Raw genomic sequence first — 19537 nt, forward strand, 5'->3', positions numbered from 1 at the left:
TTGTGACTCAAAAGGAGTGTGATTCAAGACTTCTGAAAATATGGATAACTTCTACTTCAGTCTTCTTCCTCATGACTTGAGCATTAAAGTCCTGCTCACCAGACGTTCAATATACAAAGACAAAAATACTTCACGCCTCCAAACATGGCCGACACTAATACTTCCTGTATCATGCTACTTAGTGGGGTGAAGTAGAAACACTGTTTTTTAATACAACTTGATGGCCACCCGCTATGCAAGGTAACTCTTCGTATCCCTTTACTTAATGCTGTTTAGCATTTCTGTTGTTCTTTTTGCAGGTTGATCTTATAGATAGGCCTTCTCTATCAGCACTGTGCAATCACTCATGGGTGGTTTGACTCACAATCACAATGTTGTACAACCTCAGCAATTGGACTACTGCAGCATATGATTAATAACGCTGTGGAGAAAGCATCCAAGGCCAGGGACTCCCCTTTAGCACCAATGAAGAAGCCCTCACTTTCTCCTCCTTATGTGTACATAGATGTTTCTGATGAAGAGGTGGAGCTGAGAGACTCTTATGTCCAAGGGTCAGGCCTATCAGAAGTCATTAGGCATATAAGCTCTAATTTATCTCTGCCAAAGACACCATCTGTTGTGGATGAAGACAATTTCTTTGCGCAACACAAACACAGAAACTCAAATTCTGTGCCCACTCACAAGGCAATTAGGAATTTGCTATCCAGAGAATGGGAGAATGTAGAAAAGTTCACATTGTCAAGCTCCCTGGTGAAAAGGTACACCCAGATGGCTTTCAAGAACATTTTTGGCTCAAGTGGTGGGAGATTCGTTGATGGCCAATTTGCCTTTGGATGCGATAGACAAAAAGGTAGATGGTAGTGTCCGATGATTCTACGCAGTCTCAAACATTGCCATAAGAACTGGAGCATGCACCATATGTGCAGTCCAAGCCATGCTTCATGACTTCCTGTGTTGGGGTGAGGGAACTGGTACTGCAAAGCTGTCAAAGATGGAACAAGCAGTGAAATTCTTATAGTACACCAACCTACAATGGCTTGTGTGGGCCAGCATCTGACTTTGTGTGAGCCTTTTCACAAGAAGGCATCTCTGGTTTCGGAATTGGAAGGTTGACAACTTTCAGAAATCACTGGCCCCCTACTTACCTTCTTCTGGTGGCAAGCTCTTTGATCCACAATTTGAAGATTTAGTTAAGAAATTGACCAATTAAATTGATGGCTCCATTGTGTTCTCCCTACAGAGGTGGAGGATTTGGTTTCTGGTGTGCATTCTTTTCCTCCAATGGTGGTAACCAGCCCTTTCAAAGCAGAGGTCATGGCTAAAGTGGCTCCTTATCTGACAAGCCCTGGATACAGCGTTCAGTTACCCCTTTCACCCCTTCCAATGAGAAGTCATGAGCATTCCAGGAGAAAGGCTTCCTCTTTTCTTTTCTCCCATGCATTCAGAACAGCTATAAATGTGTCAGATGGGTACAGGATAGAGTTTTCATCCAGTCTAGAAGATTTGTCGGTCCAACTCTGATCCTGAGCTGTCCTCCTCGCAAGCAGGCTCTATTTCAAGGAGTTTTGGACCTTCTGGAGAAAGGGGTGATTATCATTACAGAGGAAGAGAGAGGATGGAATTTGTATTCTCTAATGTTCTTGGTCCAGAAATCATTGAGAGACTTTCATCCGGTAATGGATCTAAAGAGGTTGAATATATATATATATCCCCTAACGGAAGTTCAGAATGGTATTTGTAAGAAATTGAAATGTTGGTTGAGTGGGGTGTTAACCTTGGTCAAGCAACAGCAACAATCCCTGTCAGGGAGAAACACAAAAGTGAAAAATTAACCTTTGCGTAACCCTCAGGTAGTTTGTCACAAAAGCAGTCAGGCTTAACTTAGAGGCAATGTGTGAAGTATTTATGCAGCACACAAACAATAATAAAGTGAAAAAACACAAGAAAAAAAGAGCATTTTCAATAAATTATTTGCTGTCAAAACAACAAAAAACAATCAGTCGAAACCGAAGGTATGAATTTTTTAAAGTTTTTACTAAAAACTTGTACCGAAAAGATCAAACTGGCAATCGTGTACTTCAAGTCACTCGAGAACAGGTCAAAGTAAAAAAATATAGCTGACTGCGATGGAACACGGGTCACATATGAGAAATGGCATGAGCTCAGTCTGAGTTTACCTTTGGACCTGAAAAAAATTCTGGAGAAAAAATTCTGAAAATGTAATGTTCAGCTGGGAAAGCCGGAAAGCGTTGTCCTTTGAGGGTGCGTCATTGGTGGGGAGCCACAGGACGAAGTCGTGGGCAAGATTTCTATATTTGAATTTAGTCACTTTTTTGGAAGTTGAAAATCTTCATTGGGACAAGGCAGGAGGCTGTTGCCGAACAAGTGTTCCTGGAGGCCTGATACCCCTTGGGTGAAGGACAGCTGAACAGGATCTGCTGCTGTAAAAAGAATGTAGGGGGAGCTGTTCTGAAGTCAGGCTGACTGGCAATGCACCTTGGGTAGATAGACAAGACGTTTGTTCCCAGTCTTCCCTCGGTTCGCAACCACCAACAAGGGTTCAGGACTGGAGGGGCACCACTTGATAGATTTGGACTCACTCAGGTTGGGTCCATGTGTGGGTTCAGGATGGTGGCAGCCTATGTCCTTGTGGCTCCGAACAGGAGGCCAGTAAAGTAGCCCTTGAAGGCCCTGTGTTACTTCTGTTTTCAAGTGAAGAAGCAGGGCTCAAGCAGAAGAGCAGGTCTCTGAGGGTCCAAGGCAGGCCCCAAGCAGCAAATCAGTCTTGCAAAGTTCATTGCAGGCCACAGCAGCAGGCCGACCTCTGAGAGTCATTTTGCAGGTCCAGAAAGGGAACTGAACAGTAGACCTGAGGATCCTATTTTTATACCTGGTGTCTTCTTTGAAGTTAGAGAAGTTTCTAGACGTTTCTCTTTGAAGTCCTTGGAATTTCCTGACTCCCCTTCCCTGGCTCAAATCTGGCTGCAAGGACAATGCAGGGGTGACACGTCCTTTGTGCGATGGCTGGGAATAGCCTATTTGTTGCAAGTGGGGCTCTGGCCTGGTCCGCCCCCCATCATTGCAGCAAATGGCCCAATCAGGCGCACCTAATCCCTCTATTGTGTGACTATCTGGAAGGAATTCACAAAGGCTAACTACCAACAACACCCAGTCATACGACCTAGGACAGGCAGCAGGCACAAAATGGCAAAGGGTAAGAAAACGGCCCCTGAGCAGTGAGCCACTCATGAAGTGCTACATGGGAAGACTGTGATGAACAATGCAAAAATGAATTCTACTTTCCTAAATGTGGAGCCCGAATACAATTGAGAACTCTGATATGAAGCAGGGGTGTCAGTCCCTTTATAATCAAATAATTTGGTCATCCTATTGATGCCAATGCTTCGAGCTACATGAGAGTGGATAGCAGTTCTGTGTCCTGAGGAGAACCCCAAATAAGATTTTTTTGTGGGTTCAAAAGGCATTGACAAGCATCTGTGTGCCCAACGAGCAAAAAAAGGTGACACTTAAAACCAGGGAATTAACAATTGTAAAGTGATGACAAAAAACTTCACCTGGCTACAGTAGTCTTGTTTTAATCCTGGGCGTAGTTTGCGTAGTAGCGCTACACATAGCTACGCGAAGTGCACTTCGCACTACGCGAGCTACGCATAGCTACGCGAGCTGCATAGGGAAAATGCTGTTCGCACTGATTGCACAGTGCCGGATGCTTGTCCGCACTGTGCAATCATTGCAAACGGCATCTTGCACAGTGCAAGCGGTCGTTTTCTGCCGCTCAAGTAGACAGTTTTCTCAACGCGGACTGGTAGATTCTCATCGCGAGCATACGCAACCACTCCCAATGAGAAACCTGACCTCCCCGTGTTGAGAATCTCGCAGGGAGGTTTATTTTCCACGCTTGCAATCCGCAACTTGATGTTGCTGATCACGAACGAGGAAAAAGTGTCGCCGGGATGTCATTTTGCTCGCTCGCGGTCGCCAACTTGACTTTGAGGACCGCGAGCAAGCAAAAAATGCCCGCTACGTGTTTTTGCACTGTGCTACGTGCAATTCGCGTAGAGCATAGTTGCGCAAACTACTTGAGCATAGCGTTGTCCTTCGCCCAGGGTTAGTTTTGTCAGGGGTGAATTGTTCATGGAAAAAGAGCTTATGAATTCATTGTAGTGTCATGTATATCATACTTATTTTTAGCTCTTGTTCTGGACATTGAAAGATCAGAACTGATTTATTCATGATTTATTACTGTATATTATTATTTTCTTTTGTGTATTGTAAATATTTTTTTGTTTGTATCTACTGTTGTGTATTAATTTATGTAAGTGGGAGGAATGAAATGTATGATTAGTTTTGCATTGGTCTTCTGTGTGTGACAAAAAACTAAAGTATTTGTATGAGGTTAAAAAATAAATTGTGATCTCTTTTATTGAGTATAGTGGTAATGAATGAACTGCACATTCGTATGAATACAGTTTTTCAAAGATTCCTGTGGTGTATAGTTGCACCATTTTCAGTTCTGTTCCCTGCCTTTCGGGCTCACTTCATCCCCAAGAATCTTCACAAAGATCTTAGCTCCTCTCGTGGGTAATCATGTTTTCGGCCTTTTCGTTTTTTCCTGCTTGGATGATTGGCTAATTTGTGTTTCTTCTTTCTCCAAGCCATCAGAGGCAGTATACCAAGTGTGCAAGTTGTTGTCAGAACATGGGTTCATATTGAAATCGGAGAAATGCCAACTTCATCCACAGTACATCAGTGCCCTATTTTTCAGGGATCTTGGGATAGTATTTCTCCCTCACCTGAAGCAACAAAACTGATCTCAATTACTCAATCCTTGCTACAAATATGTTCGACAACAGCACAAGCCTAGTTGACTGCTCACGGATCTATGGCAACAGCTCCTTGCCGGGTTCCTTGGCCTCGTCCTCATCTATATCCACTAGTCAACAATCTTCTTGCCTATTGGAACCCAGCCTCAAACAACTCTGAGGCACATATTCCAGTGACTCAGGGCATTTTTTCAAAATTACAGGGGTACTTGTTGCCCGATAATTTGCGCAAGGAAATTCATCTCCTCCTTCTCTAAGGGTTTTGACCTCAGATGCCAGCAGTTGGGGTTGGGGAGCTATTCTGGTGAAACTCTCTGTTCAGGGGGGGGTGGGGCCGGACCAGAACTGCTGAGGTCTTTGAACTGAAAAGAGCTGGTAGCAGTCTTCATAGCTCTTCTTCCCCTCACCCCTCATTTCCAACATTAGCCAATCCAGATTCTAACAGACAATCTGGCGACCACAGCCTATATCAACCACTTGGCAAGTTTCAGGTTTTGCTCTTTGATTCTGCTGGTGGAGAAGTTGGGGATTGAAGCAGCGCTCAATCTCTGGTCTCTCTCTGCAGTCTACATTCCTTAGATGGAGAATATGCATGCCACCAGCTTGAGTCCAGTCTTTCCGATAACAATGGAAATATCAGTCTCTCCCAAGCCTTTTCAATATCTTCAGACAGTTTTGGGGGTTCCGAGGCTAGATCTTTTTGCTTCCTGATAGAATGTTCTTCGTCACAACTTCTGCTTGCTCTTTCTTTCCCCAGGGGTGTTGGTGGTAGATGGAATGAGTTTCACTTGGCCAAAGGGGTAATTATAGAATTTCACTCTTTCATCATGCTGAGCAGGATTCTAAGAACGATCATTTCAAATCAGGCAGAAGTAATTCTGGGTGCTCTGAACTAGTATCGACAATCATGGTACCTTCTTTTTTTCCAGCTGTCGGTTCTCCCGTCTCTGATGTTTCAAACCTCGCCATCATTTCTGATTTTTCCACCTCCATCAGTATAGGGCAGAAGCTACTTGGGCTTAGCATATTGGAGATTGGAAGGGAAAGGCTGATATCCCTGGAATGTTCCCACAATAGTGTTCTTGCTATCCAGAATATAAGGAAACTGGGAGCCCTCAGAGTCTATGAAAGGCATTGGAAGTATTTTAATTCTTGGTGTCCTACAACAAATTTGGTCATCTCTTCTTGTTAGGAGAATATGGTACTGGAGTTTATGAGGAATAAGTTTATGTTGGGTTTGGAAATCATTGTTCTCTGAAGACAGTGGGCAGCTATGAGGGCCATCAGGGTCCTAACCTGATTTCTTTTTACATCGTGGCAATACATTCATTAATAAGTTTTATCTTAAGGAGACTAATTTGTCGCACCCCAATACCAGCTTTGGATCCTCCTTTAGCGCTCAATGCCTTGATAGAGAGTCCCTTTGAGGCTTTGACATCTCTCTCTCAGTTTCCTCACATACAACATGTTATTTCTTGGTTGCATCACGTCTGGGACAAGATTGTTGATATCTTGGTTCTGCTTTTGCATGACCCTTTCATAGGATACTTTGAGGATAAGGTTTTTATTAGGACAGACCCCATCTTTTTATCTGGGGAACCTTCGTCACTTCGCTGCTCTCAGGACTTAGTTCTCCTTTTTTTGCCAAGTCCTTCTTAAGACCAGAAGACATTGTGGCACACCCTGGTTTTTCATAGGGCATTGGCCATTTATTTAGACAAAACAGCTTCTTTCAGACAGACAGGTGCTCTTTTTGTAACCTTTGGGCTTGCTTGATGAGGTAATAAACCAAACACCTCTTATTTTAGTAGATGGACTAAGTCAACTATTTCTCTTTGCTATTCTAGTAAGGGAATTTTTCACCATGAACTCCCTTTAATGGGGCATCTTTAAAGGGTGTTAGCAAAGCAGGCATACGGACTTCCTGCAATACTTTAATTTCCTATTACATGCTTCGGATAGGGCAATTTCTTTCTTCTGCTTTTGGTAATGCTGTTTCCTACTGTTACTTCATTGCCTTGATCATAAGTAAAGACACTGGGTTTGCAGTCGTTTAAGGGGTCCAAACTCTTATTTCTATATAATGGAATTTTACGTAGCCTTTGAATATGCTCATATTGTTAGGGAGAAGACTGATGAGGAGGTAATGCTCGGATTAATTAATGGTAAGCTTCATTATTCCAAGTCACTGTGTTTCTGCTAACAGTTTTCATGGGCCAGCCTTCTCAAGGTTGGGAGGAGAGATCAAATTGTCAATTTGTAGCTGTTTATCTTGCTTTGTTATTACAGGAAGTGCTTCTACTTGACTGCTCCTAAGTAGCATGACACATGAAGCATTTGTGTTGCCCGTATTAGGATGCATGAAGTATTTTTTATTTGTCTAGGTGATGTTTGATGAGAGGTATCTCACCCTCAGGTCATGAGGAGAAAGCCAATGACATAGTAATGAAGCTCGCTGTAAATAATCAGAGCATTTACAAGTTAAGGGAATTCTAGCGAAGCACAATATACAGATTACGCAAGTAAATGGTGCTACAGACGTGAACTTCTTGCAATTCAATAAAGCTGTCAATGCATTCCCATTTTTGCACTGTGAGAAAGTAGGACAATTAGTAAATTGATGCAAGATGTGGAATATGGACCATCTCTTTGATTGGTAGAAGTGAATTATTTTATAATGAATTGATTCATAGGAAAAGAAGGTTACAAGCAGGCAGGACACGTATGTTGCAAAGCATTAATTGAATTAGGGGGCATATCAACAAGGCCAACAACGCCGCTTTAACTGCGGTTTTCGACCGAAAAGCGGCAATTGAATTACCTCACTATTAGCAAGGGCACGCTAATAGGCATCAGCGCGTGTTTCCTGGTGTCAGCCGCAGTTTCACTAACGCCTCGCATCGCATCTCTAATGAGATGCAAAGAAGGCGTTCCCTCTGAAACCACCAGAGAAAAAATCGCTAACCGCACATCGCGGTATCAACAAGCCGGACCCTGACACCTATAGCAACATAAGAATCAGCAAATCCGCGGTTAACGCCGTCAGATAACGTCTGCTAAATTTCAGACTTAGCTATGTGTATAAAGTGAGGTGGATTGTCTGCCTACGACCACCATGGCGTATCAACAATGGATTCCCTATCACAGTAGTGTTATCGTTGGATTTCCAGCGATAAGCCCGCATTTCGCCGCTATCGCTGCATTATTTATCGCCTTGGAGATAAGCGTTGATAATAACGCGATATCTCCGCGATGAAATGCAGCGATAGCCGGCGATATTCAAAACAGCAATAATCGCGCTTTGCGATGATTATCGCAGATCCTTGTTGATATGCCTCTAAGTTATCTTGTTGAAGAGGAGCAGATCAGTAAAATAGCAGGATTTCAAATGATACAAAAATCAGCCAATGAGTTAAAATTACTGATGGTGCACAGCACCAAGTAGAGGCTACAATAAAGGTTTAATAGTGTGCACAAATCCGAAGTTGCATTACATATTTCAATAGAAAGTTTTGAGAAATAGCTAGTGATAGGTTTAATTTGGCTAAAAGCCTACTCTTTGGACCCTTACACCAAATTCACTTACATGTGGATTGGGACTCAATACCATTCTTATCCCAAAACATTGCCCCAAGACAAATGGAAAAATGAGGAGATGAATAGAAAGTGTAGGCTGAGCAGTTAGGTGAGATTTGACTAAATGATGAGATACACTCTGTGCTCTGTAAGGACACCCAAAAAAGAAAGGCCATCACTACACATGTGCAGGTTATATGTTCTCTGCATCTCGTGGCCATAGGTAGTTTTCAGGGCATGATAGCTGCAGCTGGATGGGAGTCAAGAGATCTCTCTATAAATGTTTCTCCCAATTCCTGGATGCCAAGTTGGCAAGGATAAACACCCATACTCTCATCAAAATACACCTGCCATCTCACAGTTCACTTCATTGACAATTGATTCAGAACTATTTTAGATGAAAGTTTATATGCCATTCCTCCCTGACTGCCCAGACAGTACCCCACTGCAGTAACCCCAGTGAAAGAGGGTACGAGCTAGCACACAGACATACAGGGTCCGTTGTGGAGTGCACATGTATGCCACTGAAAAGCAGATTTGGGTGCTTACACAAAAGCGGGGGTGCCCTGCCGTATTTTCCCAAGACAGTATTCACCATGTTGCAGTGGTCCACAACATTTGCAGCTGAAAGGTCTTCGCATCATAACACATGATGACAATTTGGACTATGAGGAGGCTCCCCAAGCACCAGTGCAGGCAGTGTGATGCAAGCGGTGTTGAAGGAAGGGCACACACAACTGTTAGAAATGGAATTTCTGGTTGGCTAATGCTTGCGCCGAAGCCAGGCAGAAACCACCACTCTAGTCAGGGCAGGGGAGTTACACACTGAAGATAACCCTTGCTCACCCCCTTTGTACCTTGGCACGACCAGTCAGGCTTATCCCGGAGGCAATGTGTAAAGCGTTTGCGTGCGCACACAGCAACAACATACCAGGCACACCACAAAAGGAACTCCACACAAGGTTATATCAAAAATAGCCTTTGTATTCTCATAACACATTAGAATAGTAAACACATAATATACATAATATACATTGTGCCCTCTGGCACTAGGTAATATCTACAAGGGATTATATACACCTGACAGGGCCAACTGGACCACTGTCAGAACCATCACAAAGTGAACTTAGTAAATGTAGAACATATCATAAGCGTAGAACACAACCAGTAACTACTGGCAAACACTGTACTCAGCATTATCCTGCAACATAAACCATATTATGCACAGTATCACATTTAAGTGTGAAATACATTCTGCGCCAACCTCACCAGCATAAACACATTATGCAATCATCTCATAAGTGTAAATGCATTTAGACAATACCCTCACCAGCATAAATACATTATGCAGTAGCACCTAAACAGAACTCTTAGATTAGGGCATAACTCACGGTAGAGAATAATCTCACTAGCATAAACCACAGTATGCAAATAACCTCATACATAAACCACAGTTAGAGGCATAAAACAGGGTGCGTAAATCATAGTACCTGAATCACATTTCCTAGCACCACATAACTCACATTAGGGCCTGGCACCCTACAAACCCAAAAGTCCCCCTGGCCAACTGGCCTTCTCAAATGTCCTCTGTCCCAAATGTCAGGGCGGCTGCCAATGCAGCGGAATCCAAAGTGCGCCATTGCACTGGGGCAGAGGAGTGCATTTCACTCCTATCTCTCTCAAAGATGCCCCCAAAGAAATGTGGCCTATACATAGCAGCTGACGCTACTTGCCGTGCAGCTGTGATCCAACTAAAGGCACTGGCACTCACTGTACCTCCTGAGCAAATGGGCGAAAATACTGGTGCGGCGCAGCTGGGGACAAGACAAATGGCCCCTGGCACGACTGTACCCTCGGGGCCTCACTGGGCTCTCTAAATACCTCTGCCCTCATTGTGGCAGCTGCCTGCACTCTCACAGGACAGCTGGGATCATCCCTTGGTGGAGCGGCCCGCTCTCTTGCAGGACCGCCCAGGCCAAACAGAAAGGGGCAAGGGCCCCTATTTGCCCTCTTCAAACAAACATGCCAACCATGGTGGTTGGCATCGGTCTTGCTGCACTCGAGACCGATGTGGGGATCCTCCTCACTTCACCGGTCGTGGTCGCAGTGACCTGCCTCCACTTCTGCCAGGCGGCGGATGGTGGGTCTTACTGCAAGAGGAGCCCGCGAGGCTCCGACTTCTCTGGTCTTCTCCCGGTCCCTCATGGGGACATGGGACTTTAGAGTGATACCCGCGAGGCTCCAGATGGCTTTCCCCGGCGGCAGGGCAGGACTTCCTCTCCCCGCTCGGCCCCACGCCAGGGAGCCTTACCTGCCTTCTGGTTCGAAGGACCGGGACACATCAGTGATTCTCCAAAATGCGGGGTGGGCACCCGCAATTGAAATAAAGCACAAGCGGGGTCGGCACCCGCCATTAAATCCAAATTCGGCATCCAAGCAGGGTGGGCACCCACAAAAGTAAGGAAAAACGTGGGGTGGGCACCCTGTGCTTTAGGCATCACGGGGGTATCCCTATGTCGAGATTCCCTCTGAAAGGGGCTGCAGATCAGCACTGCGCAGCCCCCACGCTCTTCTCCTCTTCTAGGAAAATAAAAAGAAAACAAGCACAGCGCTTAAAGGACACAAAATGCAGCAAAGGTCCTGGGCCCTGGAATATCCAAAAGAAAAGTAAAAGGGGTCCAAGCAGGAACTTCTCCAAGGTTCAAGGGGCATAGCTGGGCCCAGGGAGGTAGCCCCCATGGTGGATCCTCCTGGGCCCCAGCAGCAGCATGCCCCCAAGTCAGGTACATAACAGAGAGAGAATCAATTTCATGGGGTCACAGCCCCTCTACTTATACCAACATTTCCCTTGTCTATTAGTGCAGGACATGGGGGAACCAGGTGCAACTGGCTCAGGGGAGATTTGGAGCACTTTGTGTTGCAAGCGCCTCTTCCCCTTTGTTAGGTGGGGCTAGGTGATCGGACACACCACAGGGGGCGGAGCCAGCATTGTAAATGGCAGGCACACTCCTATTCAGAGTCAGGGAAATACTCCTCCCACTACTCCCAACCCACTACTCTTTCTGTTGTAGACTCTGCTTCCCGATGCTCTTCACAGTGATCCCTGTTGTGGCATTCTGTTTGAATGTTAGCCAATTCTCAAGCTACATGATTTCTATCTATCATGTATAGGCCTTTGATGTGTTTGCACAAGGGAGTACTGAGTTTGCAGTGCTTCCATGTGGTGAAGAGACATGAGCCAGGCCCTAAGACAAATCTTGGCTCAATGTGTAATTTACCCCTTCGTGTTTACTGTTCTCCATGGCCATTTCTTGGCTTTCCACAGACCTGCCAATGCATAAAGCCTTGGTGAAAACTTTGAAATGAACTGTACCACCACAATGAAAACCAAAGAAGATGTCTCTTAGTGCTGCAATGACTGCAGTAATGGCCATGAGTGAGAACAAATGAAATTGTCCCAGCAAACAGAATCTTCCCAGGAAACTCAACTGAAAAAAGAGTTTGCTACAGTTGATCTTCCTGAGGTAAGAGCAGAGGAGGAAGTTGAGCTGATGCACAGCAAAATGTTATACCTGCTCTTCCATCAGACGCATGAAGTTCACAATCTCCCCTCAAAAAAAGAAAAATCATTCCCTCATTATCTCCACGGCCCTCCCCCTTTTTTTTCCACTTTTATATAACTCAAACTGGGCCCAAAGCCATTAAAGCGCTTACATGAGCATCAATTATATTTTATTTAGAATGACTCATAATCACAAGATGTTAAGCTGAGGCTGGAACTCGAACCTTGGTCCCCAGATCCAAATTTGGCAGCTCTGGCCATAGGACCCAAGGTAAAAGCAAGATTCCCGAAAGTCTAGTAGACAGCGAGGAAGATAAATTCATTGTTCATTTAAAGAGTGGTCCTAAGTTCATATTCTATTCAACCTGCCTATATACTGCTATCACCTGCTTTCATTGCCTCAAAGATCCAACCACTCACACCAACTAGCCATACTACAGTCAGAGGCAACTCTAAGGAAAGGTAAACAGAGAATAGCTTTCTACAACTTCTGACTTTGGCTCTAAAAGGAAGCTCTTCTCCCTGGTGTTGAATTTCTTACACTTAGAACAAATGAGGACCACCTTTTAGACTGCACAATTTGCGATAGACCTGTGTGTCATGGTAAAACCAGGCAGACATTATTGCACTGGTGAATAAATGGTTCATCTGAAAACCCAACATCCAAACCTGTGAAAAAAGTCCATAAAAAAATTAATGTTCATGAAAAAGAAGAACAGGTAGATGGAGGCAGCCCTGACTCTTTTTAGTGGGTACTTATAACCAGAAGCAACCTCAGTGTATCACAAGGTAAAGAGTCAATGCAGTTAACCTCCACAGAGGTCATTTGAGGTGGCATCATCACATAAAAAAGAAACACAACTAAACTCTATAAAGGATATGCTCAGAAAGGATGCACCATGTCACCAACCCATATCCCGGTCCATATATACAATGGGAAACTGGCAAAACATTTAGCATTTATCCTCTTCCCCTTATCTTTGATGGAAAGATAAGTGTTTCTGGAGGCCCTTTGTCCAAAATGGAAGGTTCCAAGGCAGATCTATTTTTGAACTGTTACTGTGCACAGCAGCTCTATCTAGTGTTAGAATCGATTGCTAGTGAATGAAGTGCAGTCTATCCATCTCACTATGACAACGTAGACCCCTTGTCAAGTTTTATATTACACTTACATCACTGTATTCTCGGTCTCCTTCAATAGGGTTGAGCAAAGCTAGCTGCTAGCACCACTATTGTTGATGCTTTGCAAGGCATTATTGGCATGCAATACTTACAATGTTCTCCATGTGTAGAAAGCACTAACAGCTGTCAACATGCTGGAAGAATGTTTTACCCAAGCCTATATATGGCTTCAATACGGGTCTCAGCATTGAATTCATTGTCACTGGCAAAGGTGTGGCCGATAGAGTATACTTAAGGGGGCTATGTTTAGCTCTTTGCATCAACCTAATTGTGCAGGATGCCCTCGAAAATATGTAGTAGAAAATAGTATTACTTGTCATGGGAGATCAACACATTTCAGCCATCTCTTCAATATCCAGAAGCAGTTAAAAGTCATTCAGCATGCTAATACAGTTCATGTAAAAAAAAAACACATACAAGAGGTGCAAACTCATCGGAACATCAAATTCTACATACTGCAACAAGTGTTTGACTAATACAGGTATATAAATTATTTGTGCTTCAAAATAGAAAGAAGTGCAACTGTCAAAGCCATGACAGTCAAGTTGACGAATTGGGGCAAATTGATCCAATGTTTTGTGGTGTTTAATATGTTGATATGGGAAGTCAGCAAAGAGTATTGTACCATGGGCCAGCCCATCCCATTTTTGCACTTCCTGCAGGATCATTTATAATGTTATTGAAGAAGCAGCTGAGTTGGCCAACAGCTGAATCGTTTATCAAGATACAGTGCTATCTACTTTTATTCCCTTTTAGCACTGTAAGTCTCCATTTATAATAACAAGATTGTCAAGAATGTGATTGAAATAGAACAGCAGTTCTTAACGTTTTGCCTTCTGTGGAACTCTATGAATCAGCACCCTTCTTCATCAGCACTGGAAGGTGTGTACCTGGGCCTAAGCAATTTCTTTGATTTAAACCTAAAAAAAAATACTCAAAATACAGAATTAAGTACACATGAAACAAGTATACAAATTCTAAAATATTTTATTTAAGTCTCAAAGATATGGAAAAATCTAAATTGTAATGGCAAGTTTGGAGCTTTTCAAAATCTAATTGAATTTCTAAAAGATGAAGCAATAGGCTACACTCTAGCATGTTACTGTATCCTTTCTCCCCTAATGCATGCTCTTGTTTTGTTAACACTTATCAGTGCTTCAATTGAAGACACCAAGCATCCATACTACGTTCTGTTTGCTGTACTTGCAATGCTGCCACAAATGAAGCTAAGGATACCGACTTCATTTTTAGCCTCCAATTTTTAATTCCTTCAAATTTATTTTCAATTTTCAATATTGCTTTTTATGTTTAACTAATTTATTAATCTGCTACTATTGAGTTTGTAATCAGTCTTGAACACCTTCAGAAGGCATTGCGGACAGTGCCGGATTGGCTACCAGGCGTTTTGGTGGGCTGGAAGGGTAGGGCCCTGTTTCACTGCCAGTGGTGGCTAGTTTTGTTGCTGGGGACCTGCTGGCTACATGCCTACTTACCACACTTCTAAATAAAGATTGCAAAAACAATGGCTTTAAGGCATACTTTAAAATCATTTGTTTTTGCAGAGTTTATTTAGAAGTGCTGAAAGTAGGAACATGACTGGCACCTCCACAGCAACAAAACTGGTCTCCACCAGCAGTGAAGCAGGCCCTACCCTGCCAGACCACAGAAACACCCACCGCCAGGTGGGCCAGTCCGGCCCTGGTTGCGGACCCTCATGAGTCCGCGGATGGCAGATAAGGAACCACTGAACTGGAAGGTGGAAATCTGCAAATTTGAGTGCAAAGAAGAACTGAAGTGTTGTCTTCACCAACCTCTAGATGGTGCCATAGTAGCTCTGAGTCCAGATGCAAGTTGTACTCGCAAGAGCAGCACTCATCAATATTAAAGAAAATTCACCATTCTAAGACACACCTGTTTGAAATCAATAACATCAAGAAGATCACTTCAACCAACCTCTGTGCTAGATTGTTTTTTTTATCATTCCAGGACTTAATTCAAGCACAGAGGTTCAGGAAACTCCCAAACCACAAACTCTATGACAGTAGAGAAGATGTTACAAAGCTTTTAGGATGGCCAAACTGAATAATATGCAAATCAAGAGCCATTCATCTATTGTAAAGGGACAGTGCAACATCATAAACTAAAATGATAGACAGGGTGTTGAAACTTTTCAAACAATCATGCCCAGTCACAGATCTAGGTTTAATCTATCGTTATTTTGCTCACCACATCACCCCACTTTGGACCCAGCCATATGCAAATCAGTCTTGACTTTGCTCCCTATGGGAACAGTCCTGCCAGAACTGCCAAGGCAAGTAATCCCTGGACTGGAAACAAGCATCCTGTGACCAGTTTTGGGGTATCACTCCTCATTAGCCAGGAGAGCTTGAATCCAGTGGCACAGCAAGAAATTCTGTCCACCATCTTTTTGTGTTGCTATTTAAAGGGCCAGTGTCCAGAGCTCAAGCAGGCTAGTAATAAAATATGTAACATGTATGTATGGCACTGCATCCTTAAACAGGTTTACAGTGCATCTGTTACTATAATCAATGTAAGATGACCCGGTCTCTCTCATGAGATGGAGAGACTGACGATGGTCAAAATAAATTAACCTTTCATCCCAACAAATTACCAAGCTTTTGAATGAGGGTAATTTCTCCTACATCATAAGTGTGGGATGTGATTGTCCTCCAGAAAAAGTCCCTGAATATGAAGAATAACTCTATATCGTGGACTAAATATGAAACTAATACACTAGTAAATCTGTAAATAAATCTGTAAATCCGGTATTTGTAAAGCGCAAACTACTCACCCCTACGTGTCTCAAGGCGCTATGGGCAGTTGTGGAGTTTTAGGGGCATATTATCAAGACAGGCGAAAAAATTATCGCTGCTTTATCGGCAGAAAACTGCTGCTAAAACGGCGATAATGGGCTTGATAATATGCTCTATGGAATTCCAATTGAAGCCCATGTTAGATGTGAAGGACATCTAACATGGGCTTCAATTGGAATTCCATAGAGCATATTATCAAGCCCATTATCGCCATTTTAGCGGCAATAATTTTATCACCTGTCTTAATAATATGCCCCTATGTGAGCTATTGCCCAGAGCCACATGGTGCTGAGCTGCCGCCTGAGACAGGGATCAAACTGTGAGCCCTGTGCTCCGGAGTCAGCTGCCCTGGCCGCTGCACCACACCTCTACCAGTAAGTCAAAATAAAAGTCTACCATAAAATATAAAAAAGTAAAGAAAAATACATTGGTTTTATTTTAATATTTTGTGTTCAAATAACTTCCAATGCAGTCATCCTCCTATGCAGAGACATGTCACATCAGGAAGTTATGCACTTTCTACACACCTACCCAGTTTCAATTACAGAAAAGCACTTGTTGACTGAGTTCTTCTTGATTCACTGTTATAATCAGATTCCTAATATAAAAGTATGAGTGTACACAGAACTTTAATAGAATTCTGCATATCAGGAACAGGATTCAGGTCCTTAACAACCAAAGTAAGTGTATGTGCAGCACAGTGAGCAAAAGCAACTTTAGGATATTTTCTCTTTATTATGGCTTGAACGCCACCTTCCTTTCCTGACATTGTAGAGCATCCATTATTTACTTAGGCATGGAGTTTTTCTAAATTTAATCCAAATTTAGAACAGATATCCATAATCATATTTGCAATTGAGATTGCATTAATTTTTTAAAGGTTGCAAATCCAAGGATTTCTTCTCTGATGACAGTTATGGTGCTACTTGTGTCTACAAAACGTACTCCAAGTGACATCTGTTCTGTTCCGGATATGTCAGCACTTTCATCAGCAATGATTGAAAATCCATTTGACATATTGACTAAGGATACTAGATCTTCTCTTAATGTTTCTTCATATAATCTAATCAATTATTTTCAACTCAAACTGATGTATAACATGCATTAACCCCTTCGATGCGCATTACGAAGCGGTTCGGTCATGCGCATTGGTTGCGCTGTGCATATGACGGAACCGCTCCGTCATGGCCCCGCCCGCGCAATAGAACCTTCAGCACATCGCGGTAATCCGCGCCATGCTGAAGGGGTTAAGTGGTGAATTTTCCAGATGGTTCTTTAGGACTACATCTCCTGCTTCAATGAGAAATTGGTACAGACTTTGCCCATTTCCAGTTGTTATTTTTGTCCCACATAAAACAATGTCATGTGTGCCACATAATAAGATAGTGGACAAAATTAGAAATAACTTTTTCTGATTTCCTTCAACTTGCCTTTTCACAGTGCTGTCTATTTGGCAAACAATACTTGTTTGCGGTTTCTTTCTGATCGCCAAAAAGTGAGTTGCATCCACTTATGTATTTTTCGGCCCCGACAAATAAACATGTTTGTGTGCACTTTCATGGAAGTCTTTATATTTAGTGAAAGAAGTAGTTATGAATACTCCTTTTATCCCACGATGAACTGGCTAGGGAAAAACTGTTTAATACTTGCAAATCACACCTTCAAGTTGTGGAGAGTAGCTAAGCCATTGTAAATATTGATTAATCCACACATGACAAAAACAGCATGGCCCACCTGAATCCTTCTTGAAGTCATACTTTTCTGGTGGGGTATATGTATTTATTAGTAGATTGTTTTTTAAATTGTCTGTTAGATTTTTGATGAATTAAAGTACAATCCAATATCATTTACAGGAGCATCAACATGGCTACATTCTGTTGGAGCTGAAACTGGACCTGCAGAACTGCTAGTACTTGGTTATGCCTCTTGTTCACCATGTCTAGATTCTTTTCTTGCTTCATTATCAGATTCAAAACCATCCAATTTACGTTTTATAAAATATTTGTGGATGTCCATTTCTAAAAAGAAATGGGGATCATGAAATACTCTGCTCATCACCGGGCCGTATTTAATAAACTGTGAGTTGTAGATGAGATGCAGGGAGTTGAAAAATCTGTTTAAATATCTCCTACATGGAGAACCAAGCTTTCCTTGCATAATGCATAATTATATTGATAAAATGAGAATTGTGAACTTCAAAAACCTCACCTTCCATGTAATATTTATTGAATACAGTCCTGTGTGTGTGCAGTAATAGAAACCTGAAAGAGGAAAAGTGTATGTGTGTGGGCATATATACACACACACACACACACACACACATATATATATATTCACTGAAAAACCAAAGGTTAAAGGAATGTTATAGTTAGGCTCAGATTTCCCTGTACAAAACCAGCGAAATTCACCAAGTATAATTAGCTGTGCCAACTATAACTTACGCCCCTGCCATCCACTGCTTACGACCTTACATATTACATCACTCATGACATAGTCAGCTACATCACTGATTATATCATCCAGTGACTGTGAGTGCTTTTAAAATGTTTATGAGTGTTAAATATATATACGAAGGTGTATTAGTGAATCAGTGGGTGTATGTGTGCCTGTATAGATAAATCAGTGGGTGCGTGACTGACTGTATAATTGAGTGAATAGGGGTCCCAGTGAATGTATGGGTAAGTAAATGGTTGTGTAAATGTCTGTATCAGTCTGTCAGTCAGTGTCTAAGTGGCCGTATGGGTGTGTGTGGGTTGCATGCACAGCAGTTGCCACAACACTAGATTGCACCCACAGCACAATATTGCACCCAACACACTTGCAGCATTACCAGCTATAAACCCACAGCACGTGCCTTGGTACTGGATGGCATCACCAGATATGATCCCACATCCCCAAGTATAACCCCACAACACCAGACATAACCCCATGGCAGAATATATCAATCCACTGCACCACATAAAGATCCACTGCACTTGATATAACCCCACAACACAAGAAATAGATCCACTGCACCAGATATAGATCCACTGCACCAGATATAAACCCAAGAACCCAGATATAAGCCAACGGCACCAGCTAAAACCCACAAACAAGACATAAACCCACAGTACTAGATAAAGATCCAGAGCACTAGAGACAACTCCATAGCTACAGATACAACAACATGGCACAAGATATGAACCCACAGCAACAAATTGCACCCACATGTTCTACATCCCGGCAATCTTTTTTCCCCATTATGTGTTTTCTTCCTCCACTGCTGCAAACTCATTCCCCCTTTTATGTGTTCCATTCCTCCACCCCTGTCATCTCTTTTCCATTGTATGTATGTTCTTCCCCATGTCAGCCTGTCATCTCTTTCCCCTTTATGTATTTTCCTCATCCGTTTATTTTTGTTACTTGATCCAGATCAACCATTTTCTGACCTTTTGGGTGGTAAGGAAGCGGAGTGGCTGTCATACACTCTGGAGCGTAGATGGGAGGCACGTGAAGCATGATGCTGCAGTGAAGCTGACCTGCCACTGCCCCTATGTGCC

This window comes from Triturus cristatus, chromosome 3_1, assembly GCF_964204655.1.
Source record: "Triturus cristatus chromosome 3_1, aTriCri1.1, whole genome shotgun sequence".
Classification (NCBI taxonomy): domain Eukaryota; kingdom Metazoa; phylum Chordata; class Amphibia; order Caudata; family Salamandridae; genus Triturus; species Triturus cristatus.